We start from the raw sequence: 16074 nt of genomic DNA, 5'->3' as shown, positions 1-16074 counted from the left end.
AGAAAATTGATATATATATTTGATTTGATATTTGAAAATATTTGCTTGCCTCAATTTAATTCAGAATTTTCAAATTTTATATATTTTATCCACATACCACTAATACACAACACAGGAATGGATAAATCTCTACTTTTTCACTGTGGAAAACTACAAAGATAACACTGGGAGTAGTCGATTATGTAGCTTTTGTTCTGTAAGAGGTCCAAATGTAGCCAATTCCACAATTTTCTCTGGATAAAGACACTAGATGCCACATATATAATATTTTGCAAAAATAATTCCTTCACCCATCTATTCCAATCTCTTCCTTGGCCACAGGTGTATAAAATCAAGCACTAAGGCATGCAGACACCTTTACAAACATTTATGAAAGAATAGGTCTCTCTCAGGAGCTCAGTTAATTCCAGTGTGATACCGTGATAGGATGCCACCTGTTTAACAAGTCCACTCATGAAATATCCTTATGAAGTCATAGGCCACGTAAAATCACAGAGCAGTCTCAGCAGATAATGAGGCACATAGTATACAAAGGTTGCCAGTTGTTCACTACAGACCTACAAACTTCATGTGACTTTCAGATTGGCTCAAGAAAAAAATGTGTAGAGAGTTTCATGGAATGGGTTTCCATTACATTACCATGTGCATTGCAAAACGCTGGATGCAGGGGCATAAAGAATGTCACCACTAGACTCTAGAGCAGCGGAGACCTGTTCTCTGGAGTGACGAATCACGCATCTCTGACTGGCAATCTGATGGATGAGTCTGGGATTGGCAGTTGTCAGGAGAACAGTAATTGTTTGACTGTGCAGTGCAAAGTTCAGCATACCAAGACATTTTGGACAATTTCATGCTCCCAAGTTTGTGCGAACATTTTGGGAATAGCGCCTTCATATTCCAACATGATTGTGCATCAGTGCAAAAAACAAGACCCATTAAGACACGGATGAGTGAATTTGGTTTAGAACGCAGTCATGTTGGAACACTAACACAATACACAAACTGGTCCCACAAACTTGGGGACTTGAAATGCTTGGTATGCTGAAGAGGTCCTTTCACTGGAACTAAGGAAAACTCCTGAAAACAACCCCACCCGTAATTCCCCATCTAACAGAGTTTGCATTTAGCACAGTGCAGTTATGATGAAGCGCAATGCAGTTCTCCTGGCAACTGCCAAACCGAGACTCTTCCATCAAATTGCCACAGAGAAGCGCAATTTGTCACTTCAGAAAACAGGCTTCTAGAGTCCAGTGAAGTCATGCTTTAGTCCAGCGGTGGTGTGCTTTACACCACTGCAACCAACTCTTTATGTTGAAGTTAGTGAATCATCTAAATGTAAAGGTAAATGCCACACCAAGTGCAATGCAGAGTGTATTATAGCAATGTAGTCTAGATATAACAAAACCATGGCGCTTCATAGGAAGAGGTTCGTTTCCAGATTGTTATTCCCAGATTCTCATCTGTTTAGTACCAATTTACATAAATTTCAATATAATATGACCTATGGCATATCTTCAATAGCCCTTGCTGTGTGGATATCAACAAGGAAACATCAATCTAAAAATATGACAAACTTATTCGAATGAGTGCATTCATTTATACAAAATACTGTCACAGTTACCTATATATGAATGGGTGTGATCTGTAGATGACCTGCTGCTACCTCCTGAGCTCCAGCCACCCCATACCCTGAGTGTAATGAGAACCTTAATTGCGCTAAAAACAATTTTACTCTGGAGAGCATCATCATCATGGGAGCACCACGGGGGTCTGTACTATCGCCACTGCTCTACTCCCTCTATACTTCAGACTGTGTGGCCACCCATGGCTCCAACACCATTGCGAAGCTTGCTGACGACACAGTGGTGTTGGGCGCTATCTCCAACAATGATGAGTCGGCCTACATGGTTGAAGTGAAGAATCTGGCATCGTGGTGTCAGGATAACCACCTCCAGCTGAACGTCGGCAAGACCAAGGAGCTGGTGGTGGACTTCAGAGGGAGTAAGGATAGAGACTACAAGCCCATTATCATCAATGGAGCTCCAGTGGAGAGGGTGCAGTCCTTCAAGTATCTCGGTGCCCACATCTCCTCAAACCTGATATGGTCTGCCCACATTCAGGTCAGTTCAAAAAGGCTAGGCAGTGCCTGTATCATCTCCGACAACTGAGGAAGTTCAGGGTCTCTCCAGGGATCCTCAGGACTTTCTATACAGGCGCTGTGGAAAGCATTCTCACACAGAACATCAAATCCTGGTAAGGGAACAGCTGTGTCAAGGATAAAAAAGCTCGTCAGAGAGTGATCCGTACGGCAGAACGCTGCTGCAGGTCTACTCTCCCTTCCGTACAGGACATTTACACCAGGAGATACTAGACTAGAGCTGCTCAGATACTGAAGGATTCGTCCAATCCCAGCAATAAACTGTTCCAGCTTCTGCAATCAGGCAGAAGGTTCTGCACCATCTGAGCAAAAACAGAGAGGCTAAAGAGGAGCTTTTATCCTCAAGCCATCCGTGTTTTGAATCAGGACATTTGCTTTTGGAACTCAGTATCTTGGATTTGGGGCCTCACCTCTACACACTGTGCATTTTATTACAGCGATTTACAAAAGTCAGTAGTAAATATAGCTGTAAGTCCTCTACATAGCAATGACAACAGATGTTATGTTTGCAAATAACTTATCGTTATAGAATGAGCATGTAGAAGGATAAGGCCCCAAGAGAGACATTTCTGAAACTCCAAGTGTCTTAACTGCTAATTCAGATTAAAATTTTACAATGTTAACTCAGAAAGTCATTTGTTTAAGATAGGATTTAAACCTTTAAAGAGTCAAACCAGAATCCAGAATCAAATTTAGAATCCTTATACTCACATACAAGGTCTCAAACATAAAGACCCCATCATGTCTTAAAGACCTCACACACCATATCACCCCAACAGTGGACTTTGCTCTCTGATTGCTGGCTTTCTTATAGTTCCTATGATATTTAAAAGTAAAATACAGAGCCTTAAGCTTTCAGGCCCCTGTTCTGTGAAACCAGCACCCAGTTTGGATTTGGTAGAACAGACACCCTCTCTATCTTTAAGATCAGGCTTACAACTGTCCTTTTTGCTAAAATGTATACAGTGGGGCAAAAAAGTATTTAGTCAGCCACCGATTGTGCAAGTTCCCCCACTTAAAATGATGACAGAGGTCAGTAATTTGCACCAGAGGTACACTTCAACTGTGAGAGACAGAATGTGAAAAAAAAAATCCATGAATTCACATGGTAGGATTTGTAAAGAATTTATTCGTAAATTAGGGTGGAAAATAAGTATTTGGTCACCTCAAACATGGAAAATCTCTGGCTCTCACAGACCTGTAACATCTTCTGTAAGACGCTTTTCTGTCCCCCACTCGTTACCTGTATGAATGGCACCTGTTTGAACTCATCATCTGTATAAAAGACACCTGTCCACAGCCTCAAACAGTCAGACTCCAAACTCCGCCATGGCCAAGACCAAAGAGCTTTCGAAGGACACCAGGAAAAGTATTGTAGACCTGCACCAGACTGGGAAGAGTGAATCTACAATAGGCAAGCAGCTTGGTGTGAAAAAATCAACTGTGGGAGCAATCATCAGAAAATGGAAGACATACAAGACCACTGATAATCTCCCTCGATCTGGGGCTCCACGCAAGATCTCATCCCGTGGGGTCAAAATGATCATGAGAACGGTGAGCAAAGATCCCAGAACCACATGGGGGGACCTGGTGAATGACCTGCAGAGAGCTGGGACCAAAGTAACAAAGGTCACCATCAGTAACACACTACAACGGCAGGGAATCAAATCCCACAGTGCCAGACGTGTTCCGCTGCTGAAGCCAGTGCATGTCCAGGCCCGTCTGAAGTTTGCCAGAGAGCACATGGATGATACAGCAGAGGATTGGGAGAATGTCATGTGGTCAGATGAAACCAAAGTAGAACTTTTTGGTATGAACTCAACTCGTCGTGTTTGGAGGAAGAAGAATACTGAGTTGCAGCCCAAGAACACCATACCTACTGTGAAGCATGGGGGTGGAAACATCATGCTATGGGGCTGTTTTTCTGCCAAGGGGACAGGACGACTGATCCGTGTTAAGGACAGAATGAATGGGGCCATGTATCGTGAGATTTTGAGCCAAAACCTCCTTCCATCAGTGAGAACTTTGAAGATGAAACGAGGCTGGGTCTTCCAACATGACAATGATCCAAAACACACCGCCTGGGCAACAAAGGAGCATTTGAAAGTCCTGGAGTGGCCTAGCCAGTCTCCAGACCTCAACCCCATAGAAAATCTGTGGCGGGAGTTGAAAGTCCGTGTTGCTCGGCGACAGCCCCAAAACATCACTGCTCTCGAGAAGATCTGCATGGAGGAATGGGCCAAAATACCAGCTACTGTGTGTGCAAACCTGGTAAAGACCTATAGTAAACGTTTGACCTCTGTTATTGCCAACAAAGGTTATGTTACAAAGTATTGAGTTGTATTTTTGTTATTGACCAAATACTTATTTTCCACCCTGATTTACGAATAAATTCTTTACAAATCCTACCATGTGGATTCATGGATTTTTTTTTCACATTCTGTCTCTCACAGTTGCAGTGTACCTCTGGTGCAAATTACTGACCTCTGTCATCATTTTAAGTGGGGGACCTTGCACAATCGGTGGCTTACTAAATACTTTTTTTCCCCACTGTAGTTAGGGTATCTGGCATGCAGTATGAAGGAGCCAGGGATTGAACCACCAACTTTGGGATTAGTACGTGATTCTCCTGAGCTGCAGCTACCCCTGCTAACAGGCTTAGGCTGGTGTATTTTTTCTTCACTCACCTTTTTTGCATTTATACACCACTCTCCTTTAATTATTAGTTCACTAGCTGGGCCCACGTCCTCATTTTAGGTTTGAAAGCGTTTCAGTAGGAAAAGGTGAATGCTTGGACATGAATTAAGCAGTGGTTTGGGGAAGCCTCGAAGGCGACTGGCGACGGCTTCCGGGCCTGGCAGATCCTCATGTACTTAAAGAATTAAAAAGGGGAGGGAGGGTGAGCACGTAAACGAGAATGATTAGCTTGCAGAACTGGGGAAACCTAGATAAGAACTGGAAGGCACGTGTTTGGAGGCGTGGTCCCGCTCTTGAAATTCCGATGCATAATCTCCAATTATTATTCATCTCTGGCTAACTTGTGTAATTTTTATCTTGTCTTCCACCCCTCAACCCCAGCTGGTTGCAGTAGATGATTGTCTGAGTGATGGGGTTTTCTCTCTACTACTGTAAAGTATTTTCCTTACAGTATAAAGCACCCTAATTAAAATCACATTGAACTGAAGCCACTGACTCCTGCATAGTGTTCCAAATGCTCAATAAGTAAGCCATAATTGGCAGTGTGAAAAGCAACACTCAGTCCATACCGTTTGTGCATGAAAATTCTCATATGAAGGTGAGCTCTGCAGCACCTCCGTTCCAATGCAATGTTTTTTTAACATAATAAATGATTGAGGTACACTTTTTCACATTTCTCAGCAGCCTGTTTGTTGAATGGAATCATTGTTCCAGTTATAAGTGGAGAATTAAATATTGTGTAAAATTGAAACAAGCACATTGAATGTTGAAGTCTAAAGTGACTAAACACGGGGAAAATGGTCAGATCTAACAGGGGTGGCTAAAATTTTCGTATTTCTTATTTTAGCTGTTTAGATCTGCTTCACTGTTGACAAGAAAACACAGCTTCAGATTAGTCACAGCGTCTCTTACTGTACTCCTAGCTATTAAAGTAATTAAGATAATTACTATCATTTTCTTCAGGTTTTATACTGTAATTAAGTGAGTTGGGAGAAGAATAGTAATTTGGCCACAACATAAGCCAATGAGGACATGAAATGAAAAATATAATTATTTACTGTGTGATTTCAGCAGCTAGCCAGGCACTAAAAAGGGGGTTTGATGTTTGCACTGACATCTACATACGTGGATAATTACTGTTCTTAGGCTGGATGATGAGATGGCACAGATTACACTGTCTCACTGCTGACCGAAAAAAAAATAGACAGATAAGAAGAACACTGTCTAGCCTGGTCCTACAAGCGTATGCATAAAGTGTGTGAGCCTGTGTGTGTGTTTCTCATGTATGTATGTCAACATACATACATGAGAAACCCCCCCTCTCTCTCACACACACACACACACACACACACACACACACACACACACACACACACACACACAAAGAGAGGCAGAGTTTCAAAGGATTTAACTTTAATTTAACCTTTACCTCCACCGCTTTTTCCCCCTGTATAAGGAAGGCACATCTCCGTAATGTGACAGTGAGTTGATTTAGGTCCCCACAACATAAGAAATACTCAGTAATACCACAGATGCACACACACATACAGTTATGCTTCCTCTATAATGAATTTCCTCCATTTCCTGGAAAATTTTCCTAACCGTAAACACAATTACTACTTACTGTAACCTAACTTATACCCTAACCTTAAACCAAGTCTGTGTACTAAAACACAATGAATAATGTCGTGGTTACTTCATAATGTGACTGTAAACAGATGTATGTTCCCACAACATGGTATTACATAGTATTACACAAAAATACACGCAAATATAAATTATCAAATCATGCCCTCTTGCTATGTCACAGTACCCCTGACTCATTGAGAACAAATTACAGAGCAGAGCACGCTCCATTAACAGGGAACAGAGATCAGAGGAAACCACACCAAAGACAGATGTTTCCAACCATCACTGGTTGTAATTTGGATTCCAATAGCACATTGTCTGTGTCTACTTGTGTTAATCAATCCAGCTGTCAAAACCAGCATAATATCTATGTTTATTTTGCTCTCAGCAGCACTTATAGGGAATTAAGGGACTTAAGGGTTTATCAGTCAGAAAGAACCAGCCAAGAAGGTATAGCTTGATTTACAAATAATTTAAGATCAAAATGACAGTACGCATGACAGTATGGATAGAGGTAATAGACGCTTCATTTACCTCCATTATACTGATAGAGACAAAGATTTTTATAAAACTGTAAAAATAAAACCAAATCTACTTAGAAAGATAGACCTAAAAGATTATGAGATGATATACTGTATAATAGGGGTGGGCAATTCCAGGCCTCAAGGGCCGGTGTCCTGCAGGTTTTAGATCTCACCTTGGGTCAACACACCTGAATCACACGATTAGTTCATTACCAGGCCTCTGGAGAACTTCAGGACATGTTGAGGAGCTAATTTAGCCATTTAAATCAGCTGTGTTGGTTCAAGGACACATCTAAAACCTGCAGGGACACCGGCCCTCGAGGCCTGGAGTTGCCCACCCCTGCTGTATAATATAAAATAATATAACTGACTGAGCCTTTCATCATCAGTCTTCAGGAAAAAGTACTTGTATAATATTGTTACCTCTAGGGCCGATGTGTCTTTTTAACAGAGAGCATTCTAATTCCCAATGTGTAACATACCGACGATACCGAGGCATCTCATAGTAACACGAAAAGTACCCTTCCACATCCTTATGGGACGCTCCGGGTCCTCTGTTGAATCCAACAGAATGCCGGTGGTAACACACGCTTCAAGCAGAGACTCCAGCCATAACCACACCCCTAACCTTAACCCTACCACATAGTGTTTTCCAAAGCAATTAATGATCAGAATGTAAAAGACATTTACATCTATACATTAATTCCATCTGGCTCTCATGACTCTGAACGTGTAGCATGCCGACGATTTGTCAAATGAAAGTAACTATTCACAAAATCTATTTGTAATTTTACCAAATAACAGTCATTGCTATAATGACATACTTTATTTTATTTTGATAAAAAAATGTGGTAAATGGTTGAACCCCATGAACCTCATGGGTTGCATATACACATCGTATAGAGAACTATAGTCACTTTCTTTCCTGCTCCTTAGACTGTGGAGGAACCTACAGAGGCACATCTTATAGTCCAAAGCTGTATGGGTGACAGTTGTGTTTAATTTTAAGGGGACTTTGGGTTAAGTGTGTGTGTGTGTGTGTGTGTGTGTGTGTGTGTGTGTGTGTGTGTGTGTGTGTGTGTGTGTGTGTGTGTGTGTGTGTAGAAAATGACAAACTTCACAGGGTAGAGTCTTGATATTTATGTATAATCACCTCTGTAATATTCTTAATAATTGTATGTATAATTGTGCAATTTGTATATATTAGTGCTATTCCTTACATTTGTAAACTCTGTACCATATTGTATTATTTAAATAGTTTAGTCTGTTACTGTTACTGTCTTGGAGCAACTGTAACCCACACAATTGCCTTAGGGATTAATAAAGTATTCTGATTCTGATATGCAGTTGTCAATGTATATACAAAGGTCCAGTTCCAGTCAAAGAAAAGCAGTATGTTTTGTTGTTGTCTCGCAAAGACATCAGAGCATTTGAGCCCGAGTGGCTCCCTTCCACACAGTAATACAGGGCTGCTCCTTTGACCTCTTGTGTAACATTCCTGAAGGACATCCTGAAAGAGAACAATAGCAGAGAACAAAGTTAGACAGTGGTTCCCAAGCTTCTATCCACCCCAGGCTCTGCACTGACGTAATATGAGGACAGACATGATGGAAATAATACAGTGAACTTTTGGAGCTTTACCCCTCCTGTTCTTCCTTCAAAAGCAGGTGCAGAGTACCACCTTTGGCACCTTTGAAAACAACTTCCACCTTTTTTGTTTTGTTTTATTTTTTTGCCATTTTTGCATGAATAGTGGAGCAGTGAAGATGGACAAGAAAGTAGGGAGAGAGAGAGAGAGAGAAGGGGAGGAAATGCAGCAAAGACGCAGGTCAGACTCAAACCCAAGCTGCTGCACTCCAGCTATGTGGCTACTTAGCTCATTTAGCTCAGCGGTTGCTGAGCTAAATGAGCTAAGTAGCACCCAGCTACTGTTGAACCCATTTGTTCAACAGTTGTTCAATGATTTTTGCTAATATTTCTGCAGTTCTTCTTTGTTGTTAATGTCTTTAATGTCTGTGACTTTTTAGGCAAGGCAAGGCAAGGCAAGGCAAGTTTATTTGTATAGCACAATTCAACAACAAGGTGATTCAAAGTGCTTTACAGAGACATTAGAAACAAGAACAAATAAAAAGCATGATTTAAAATTGAATAAAACAAGCAAATAAACTAACTAACTAATTAACAAACAAACAAACAACAGTATATAAAATCAAAACAGATAAAATCAGAACAGTAGATAAAATCAGTAGTTAAATGTAAGTTTTGAAATTTAAGCTTAAAGTGTGGATTTGGTGCTTTATTCAAATGCAGCTGAGAACAGGTGAGTCTTCAACCTGGATTTAAATAAACTGAGTGTTTCAGCTGATCTGAGGCTTTCTGGGAGTTTGTTCCAGATATAAGGAGCATAAAAGCTGAATGCAGCTTCTCCGTGTCTGGTTCTGACTCTGGGAACTGATAAAAGACCGGATCCAGATGACCTGAGGGATCTGGATGGTTCATACTGGGTCAGGAGGTCATTGATGTATTTTGGTCCTAAACCATTCAGAGCTTTATAGGCCAGCATCAGAACTTTAAAGTCTATCCTCTGACGGACAGGCAGCCAGTGTAAAGACCTCAGAGCTGGACTGATGTGGTCCACTTTTTTGGTCTTAGTGAGGACTCGAGCAGCAGAGTTCTGAATGAGCTGTAGTTGTCTGACTGATTTTTTAGGTAGACCTGTAAAGATGCTGTTACAGTAATCAAGCCTACTAAAGATGAATGCATGGACTAGTTTTTCCAGGTCCTGTTGAGACATCAGATCTTTTATCCTTGAAATATTCTTGAGGTGATAGTAAGCTGACTTTGTTATTGTCTTAATGTGTTTTTCTAAGTTTAGGTCTGCATCCATCACTACACCCAAATTTCTCGCCTGGTTTGTGGTTTTTAGATGTATAGATTGAAGTTCTCTGGTGACCTGTAATCGTTTTTCTTTGGCGCCAAAGACTATTACCTCAGTTTTGTTTTTGTTTAGCTGGAGAAAATTGTGGCACAACCAGTCATTGATTTCCTCAATGCATTTACCAAGAGCCTGTACAGGGCCTCGGTCTCCTGGTGACATTGTGATATATATTTGTGTGTCATCTGCATAGCTGTGATAGTTTATTTTGTTGTTGTTTATAATCTGTGCCAGTGGGAGCATGTAGATGTTAAACAGAAGGGGTCCCAAGATGGAACCTTGGGGAACTCCACATGTGATACTTGTCTGCTCAGATGTGAAGTTACCTATTGATACAAAGTATTTCCTGTTTTCTACGTATGTTTTGAACCAGTTTAGTACAGTTCCTGAAAGACCTGTCCAGTTCTCCAGTCGTTTGAGTAATATGTTGTGGTCAACTGTATCAAATGCTGCACTGAGATCCAGTAAAACTAGGACTGACATTTTTCCACTGTCTGTATTCAGACATATGTCATTAAACACTTTTGTCAGAGCGGTTTCAGTGCTGTGGTTCTGTCTAAAACCTGACTGGAAGGCATCGTAGCAATTATTCTGTTTTAAGAAGTAACTGAGCTGTTGGGAAACTGCTTTTTCAATGATCTTACTTAAAAACGGGAGATTTGAGATCGGCCTGTAGTTGTTCATTTGTGTCTTGTCAAGATTGTCCTTTTTCAGTATAGGTTTGATTACAGCAGTTTTTAGTGATTCTGGAAACACACCTGATAATAAAGAAAAGTTGACGATCTGTAACAGGTCTGACTCTAAAGTCTTTGAGACCTTTTTGAAAAAACTTGTTGGCAGGACATCTAAACAGCAGGAGGAGGAGTTCAGTTGACCTAAGATGTCCTCCAGGTCTTTGCTGTTAATAGGTTGAAACTGTTTCATGGTGTTTAAACAGTTTTTTGGTGGACACAGTACATATCCTGGATCTGCTGTTGATGTACCAATTGCTTGTCTAATTTTTTGGATTTTTTCAGTGAAGAATTTGGCAAAGTCATTGCAGGCCATGGTCGAATGAAGTTCAGCTGCCACTGACACAGGAGGGTTTGTTAGCCTGTCAACTGTAGAAAATAAGACCCGAGCATTATGGCTGTTTTTAGTGATGATGTCAGAGAAGTAGGACCTCCTTGCATTCCTCAGTTGTAAATTATAATTGTGAAGTTTCTCTTTATAAATGTCATAATGAACCTGGAGGTTTGTTTTTCTCCATCTGCGCTCAGCTTTCCTACACTCTCTTTTTTCTTTTTTCACCAGTGTGGAGTTTCTCCATGGAGACTTTTTCCTTCCAGAGATAACCTTCACCTTAATGGGAGCAATAGTGTCCATTACATTTAACATGTTGTTACGGCCCGGCTCTGCTAGGCGGCAGCGGACGTAACATAAACGAGCCCAGAGACCAAGGAGTTAGATAGGACGACAAACATAAGGTTTATTAACACAACTGAAATCCGTTAGTGAAACAACTCACTAGGCAGCAGAGAAACTTTAAACAAACACCACGATTAATAACACCAGTAGAGCACTGCTCTACTAAACGTCTCGCAGGAGGCAACACAAAACAAAGGCAAAAGGGAGGGACTCTCTGTACAGTCTGTTCAAATCAACAAGTCCCTCGACGAATGAAGACTCCTCAGCCTTTTATACTATCAGTTAACTGCAGTCAGCTGTGTCACTTGTCATAACTGCAGACAGCTGTGTCACTTGTCCGTCGTACTCCAGGCTCCTGCGGCAGCCAATGGTGTGCGTAGTCTGACAGGCTCGGATCCGCATGAAGTTGGGGCGGGCATATGTCCGGGCCAGCCAATCCCCCGTGAGTCCGGGAGCACTGTAGCTTCCATGGAGGAAGGCGGGGCCACCTGAGGCCAGCGGCCGTAACACCCCTCCCCTTAAAATACCAACTATGTTGGGCTGAAGCCAACGTTACAGAGCATAAACAACAACAAAAGACAAAAGCAGTAAAACATGTTTACAAACGGGACAGACCGTCAGCTAAAACATTTTCAGTCCCCTTTTTGTGGTGGATACTTAAGTTGTATTCCTGCAACAACAGAGCCCAGCGCATAAGGCGCTGGTTGTGATTAAACATACGAGCCAGGAACACAAGTGGGTTGTGGTCTGTGTACACAACAAGAGGCAACATGCTGGACCCCAGGTACACGTGAAAGTGCTGAAGAGCCAACAACAAAGCCAGGGTCTCCTTTTCAATGGTGGAGTAGTTTAACTGATTTTTATTGAACTTGCGGGAAAAGTAACAAACGGGGTGGTTCAAACCCAGCAAGTCTTCTTGCAACAGCACTGCCCCAGCCCCGACAGCACTGGCATCAACCTCGAGTTTGAATGGTCGCGTCAAATCAGGTGCAGCTAACACAGGAGAATGGCAGAGGAGGGCTTTTGCACTCTCAAAAGCATCCTGACACTCACTCGACCAGCTAAACTCAACCTTTGGGCTGAGCAGGTCAGTCAATGGGCACCTCCCCGTCGAGCCCGCACGAGCGGGCGCGGCTGCCGGTGTTGTTTAGCCAGAGCGTTGGCTTGATTCAAACGCTCACGGAAGTGTTTTACATAACTGCTGACGTTTGTTTTGAAAACCCCTTGTGGGCTCAAAAACGCCTCTTTCAGAGCTTTGAGGGGTCCCCGTGGCCTATGGCCAAATACTAGCTCAGAGGGACTAAACCCAAGTGACTCCTGAACGGCGTCACGGGCGGCAAATAACACAAATGGAACACCCTCGTCCCAGCTTTTATCACTCTCCAGGCAGTATTTGCGTAGCATCGTCTTCAAGGTCTGGTGCCACCGCTCTAATGCACCTTGCGATTCAGGATGGTAAGCAGAGGACACAATATGCTTAACACCCAGAGTGCTAACTGCTTGTTTGAATACCTTAGACTGAAAGTTCGAGCCCTGGTCGGTTTGTACGACCTTAGGCAAGCCAAAGACTGAAAAGAAGGTTGTCAACGCCTTAACGACAGATCTCGCTGTAATTTTATGTAACGGGACAGCCTCGGGGAAGCGGGTAGCGGCACACATTATCGTGAGTAGGTATTGCTTTCCTGATTTTGTTCTAGGTAGTGGACCCACACAGTCTACTATGACATGGTCAAACGGCTGATCCACTACAGGAATGGGACACAACGGAGCCGGGGGTATGACCTGATTGGGTTTACCTGCAATCTGACATACATGGCAACTGTTGCAAAATTTAGAAACATCACGCTTCATACCAGGCCAAAAGAAATGTTTTAATAGTAGCTGGTATGTTTTTGTGATGCCCAAGTGTCCTGACCACTGGCTTTCATGGGCAAGGGCCAGGATTTTCTGCCGGTACGCAGAGGGCACTACAATCTGCTTGACCTTACTCCAATCTGCACCTTCTGCACCTGGTGGAGACCACTGACGCATTAGAACATCATGTTCTATGAAATAGGCTTGTTGCTCCTTTTTGGCTTGCTCAGCACTTACCATACGTTTGAAACAGCTCTTTATTGTTTCATCAGCTAATTGAGCTGCTGACAGCTGGTCTCTAGTCAAGGGCAGTACAGAGTCCTTAGGAAATGGATCAGGCTCCTCAGGCGTCACAGAGTCTGGAGGTGACAGAACATTGTTTCTGTTAGTGGGTACATCATTCTCCCCGGAAAACGAGGACATCAACACAGAATCAGAGAGGGCAATATCAGTATCTTTCCGAGCTTGTGCTCGAGTAATTGCACAGGCTGGATACAGCCCAGGGTGCATAGACACATCAGAAGTTTTCTGATTCAGGGGGTTGTCTAAAACCTCCAGACGAGGGAGCACTACCCCTCCTGCGATGTCGTTGCCCAACAGCATGGCCACACCCTCTATTGGCAAGGCCGGGCAAACGGCAACAGGGAAAAATCCTGTAGCAAGGCTAGATTTAATAAAAATTCTGTGAACTGGTCTAGGAGCGTAACCCATCTCTATCGCCCGCAGAACAGAATTAAAACCACATTCACTTTTAGCAGAAAATGGTAATACACTTGAGAGGATGACAGTTTGAGAACCTCCAGTGTCCCTTAAAATACGCACAGGTTTTAACTCGGATGGGTTGTCTGTTAGCGATACTAAGCCATCAAAAATGAATGGTTCGAAACAGGGGTCAGGCACCCTACCACCACACTCATGGTCCTCGTGACGGGTCTCAGCTTTTACAAAACCCACCCCTTTGGGTGGCTGAGCATGTGATGTTTTGCGTTTTAATGCTAAACAGTCAGCAATCACATGTCCGGTTTTATGACAGTAAAAACATTCACGGTGTTCCCTGGACCCAGACTCTTTAGCTGTGTGGCGCTGCTGCACAGGGCTAACCCGTGGCTTCTCACTGTCAGTAAATGAGGCTTTGTGAGTGAGTACAAACTCATCAGCAAGAACAGCAGCAGATGTTAGTGACGTCACTTTCTGTTCATTCAAATACAGCACAATACGCTCAGGAATGCATTTCTTAAAGTCCTCTAACAAAACTAGTTCGCGCAGAGCGTCATAGTCAGTCGCTTTTGACGCAACACACCACTTATCAAAGAGAACCCCCTTTTCTCTAGCAAACTCCACATAAGTCTGCGACAGCAATCTCTTTTGCTGGCGAAACCTCTGCCTATAGGCCTCTGGAACTAGCTCATAGGCCTTCAAGACAGCTGCTTTAACACACGAGTAATCTAAACTGTCCTTTAAAGAAAGAGCAGCCACCACCTCTTGAGCTTTGCCGGACAGTTTGCACTGTAGCAAAAGAGGCCAAATCTCGCTAGGCCACTGCAGCGCACCAGCGATACGTTCAAATGCTGCAAAGTATGTATCCACCTCAGTTTCTCTAAAAGTGGGCACTAAAGAAATGCACTTATCAATTTTAAAAGCAGAAGTGGACGTGGAGGTGGGACCGGAATGGACAGCAGAGGCAGATGAGGCTTGAGACTGTGACTCCAGCTCAAGCTGTCGGAGCCTAACGGCCTTGTCTGCCTCTATTTCCAGCCTCCTTATTTCAAGCTGAACCCGCCGGTTCTGAGCCTTCTCCTCAGCCTCCATCTGGAGACGTGCCAGCCGCACCTTCAGCCGAGCTCCTTCTCTCCCTTCGGAACTCCCAGAAGAGAGTGGATCATAGCGAGGAAGCGTGCGCGGCGTTTTTCCCCGCTCATCCCCCTCACCATCCCCACTGGAACCATTTTGGCCCTCTTCAACTACGGCAGCTTGGCTTGGCACACCAGAGACCACAGGCAAAACAGGCGCTTGAAGCACACCAGCTCCCACCAACTTGTCCACCACTAAGGCTTTTATTTCACTCTTACGGAGAGTTTTTGAAACCTGCAGCTGAAAGTGATCCACAATTTGCAGCAAATCATTCTTGCGACAGCTATTAATAATCCCTAGAGACGGGGCAGCTATAAAGTGCTGCAAACAAAACGCAGCTGACATAGTGCTTAATCTTTAGCCAACTCAATTTCTCTTTTTTTTTTTTTTTTTTTTTTTGACCCCCACTCCCAGGAACAAAGACCCCCTATGAGGGATCCCGGACGAGCCCCCACTTATGTTACGGCCCGGCTCTGCTAGGCGGCAGCGGACGTAACATAAACGAGCCCAGAGACCAAGGAGTTAGATAGGACGACAAACATAAGGTTTATTAACACAACTGAAATCCGTTAGTGAAACAACTCACTAGGCAGCAGAGAAACTTTAAACAAACACCACGATTAATAACACCAGTAGAGCACTGCTCTACTAAACGTCTCGCAGGAGGCAACACAAAACAAAGGCAAAAGGGAGGGACTCTCTGTACAGTCTGTTCAAATCAACAAGTCCCTCGACGAATGAAGACTCCTCAGCCTTTTATACTATCAGTTAACTGCAGTCAGCTGTGTCACTTGTCATAACTGCAGACAGCTGTGTCACTTGTCCGTCGTACTCCAGGCTCCTGCGGCAGCCAATGGTGTGCGTAGTCTGACAGGCTCGGATCCGCATGAAGTTGGGGCGGGCATATGTCCGGGCCAGCCAATCCCCCGTGAGTCCGGGAGCACTGTAGCTTCCATGGAGGAAGGCGGGGCCACCTGAGGCCAGCGGCCGTAACACATGTTAGCATTGAAGCTATTGAC

The 16074-nt window shown here is 43.3% G+C and overlaps 2 long non-coding RNA genes across 2 annotated transcripts in view; one reads left to right on the top strand and one right to left on the bottom strand.

The window, feature by feature from the left end:
* Nucleotides 1–7186: 7186 nt before the first annotated feature.
* The window catches only part of LOC147313478 (uncharacterized), a 65124-nt gene continuing 56236 nt past the window's right edge, over nucleotides 7187–16074 (bottom strand). The window contains exon 3 of the long non-coding RNA XR_015125070.1: nucleotides 7187–8518. This is a non-coding gene — a long non-coding RNA (uncharacterized LOC147313478). The remainder of the gene's footprint in view (nucleotides 8519–16074) is intronic.
* The window catches only part of LOC147313477 (uncharacterized), a 97065-nt gene continuing 89600 nt past the window's right edge, over nucleotides 8610–16074 (top strand). The window contains exon 1 of the long non-coding RNA XR_015125071.1: nucleotides 8610–8836. This is a non-coding gene — a long non-coding RNA (uncharacterized LOC147313477). The remainder of the gene's footprint in view (nucleotides 8837–16074) is intronic.

This window comes from Aulonocara sp. 'chitande type north' Nkhata Bay, linkage group LG15 (assembly GCF_057382095.1).
Source record: "Aulonocara sp. 'chitande type north' Nkhata Bay isolate Kocher_YH1m ecotype deep benthic linkage group LG15, A_spYH_male_GT1.1, whole genome shotgun sequence".
Classification (NCBI taxonomy): domain Eukaryota; kingdom Metazoa; phylum Chordata; class Actinopteri; order Cichliformes; family Cichlidae; genus Aulonocara; species Aulonocara sp. 'chitande type north' Nkhata Bay.
Note: the sequence above shows the minus strand (reverse complement) of the source record. Positions and strands in the feature narration are given on the sequence as shown.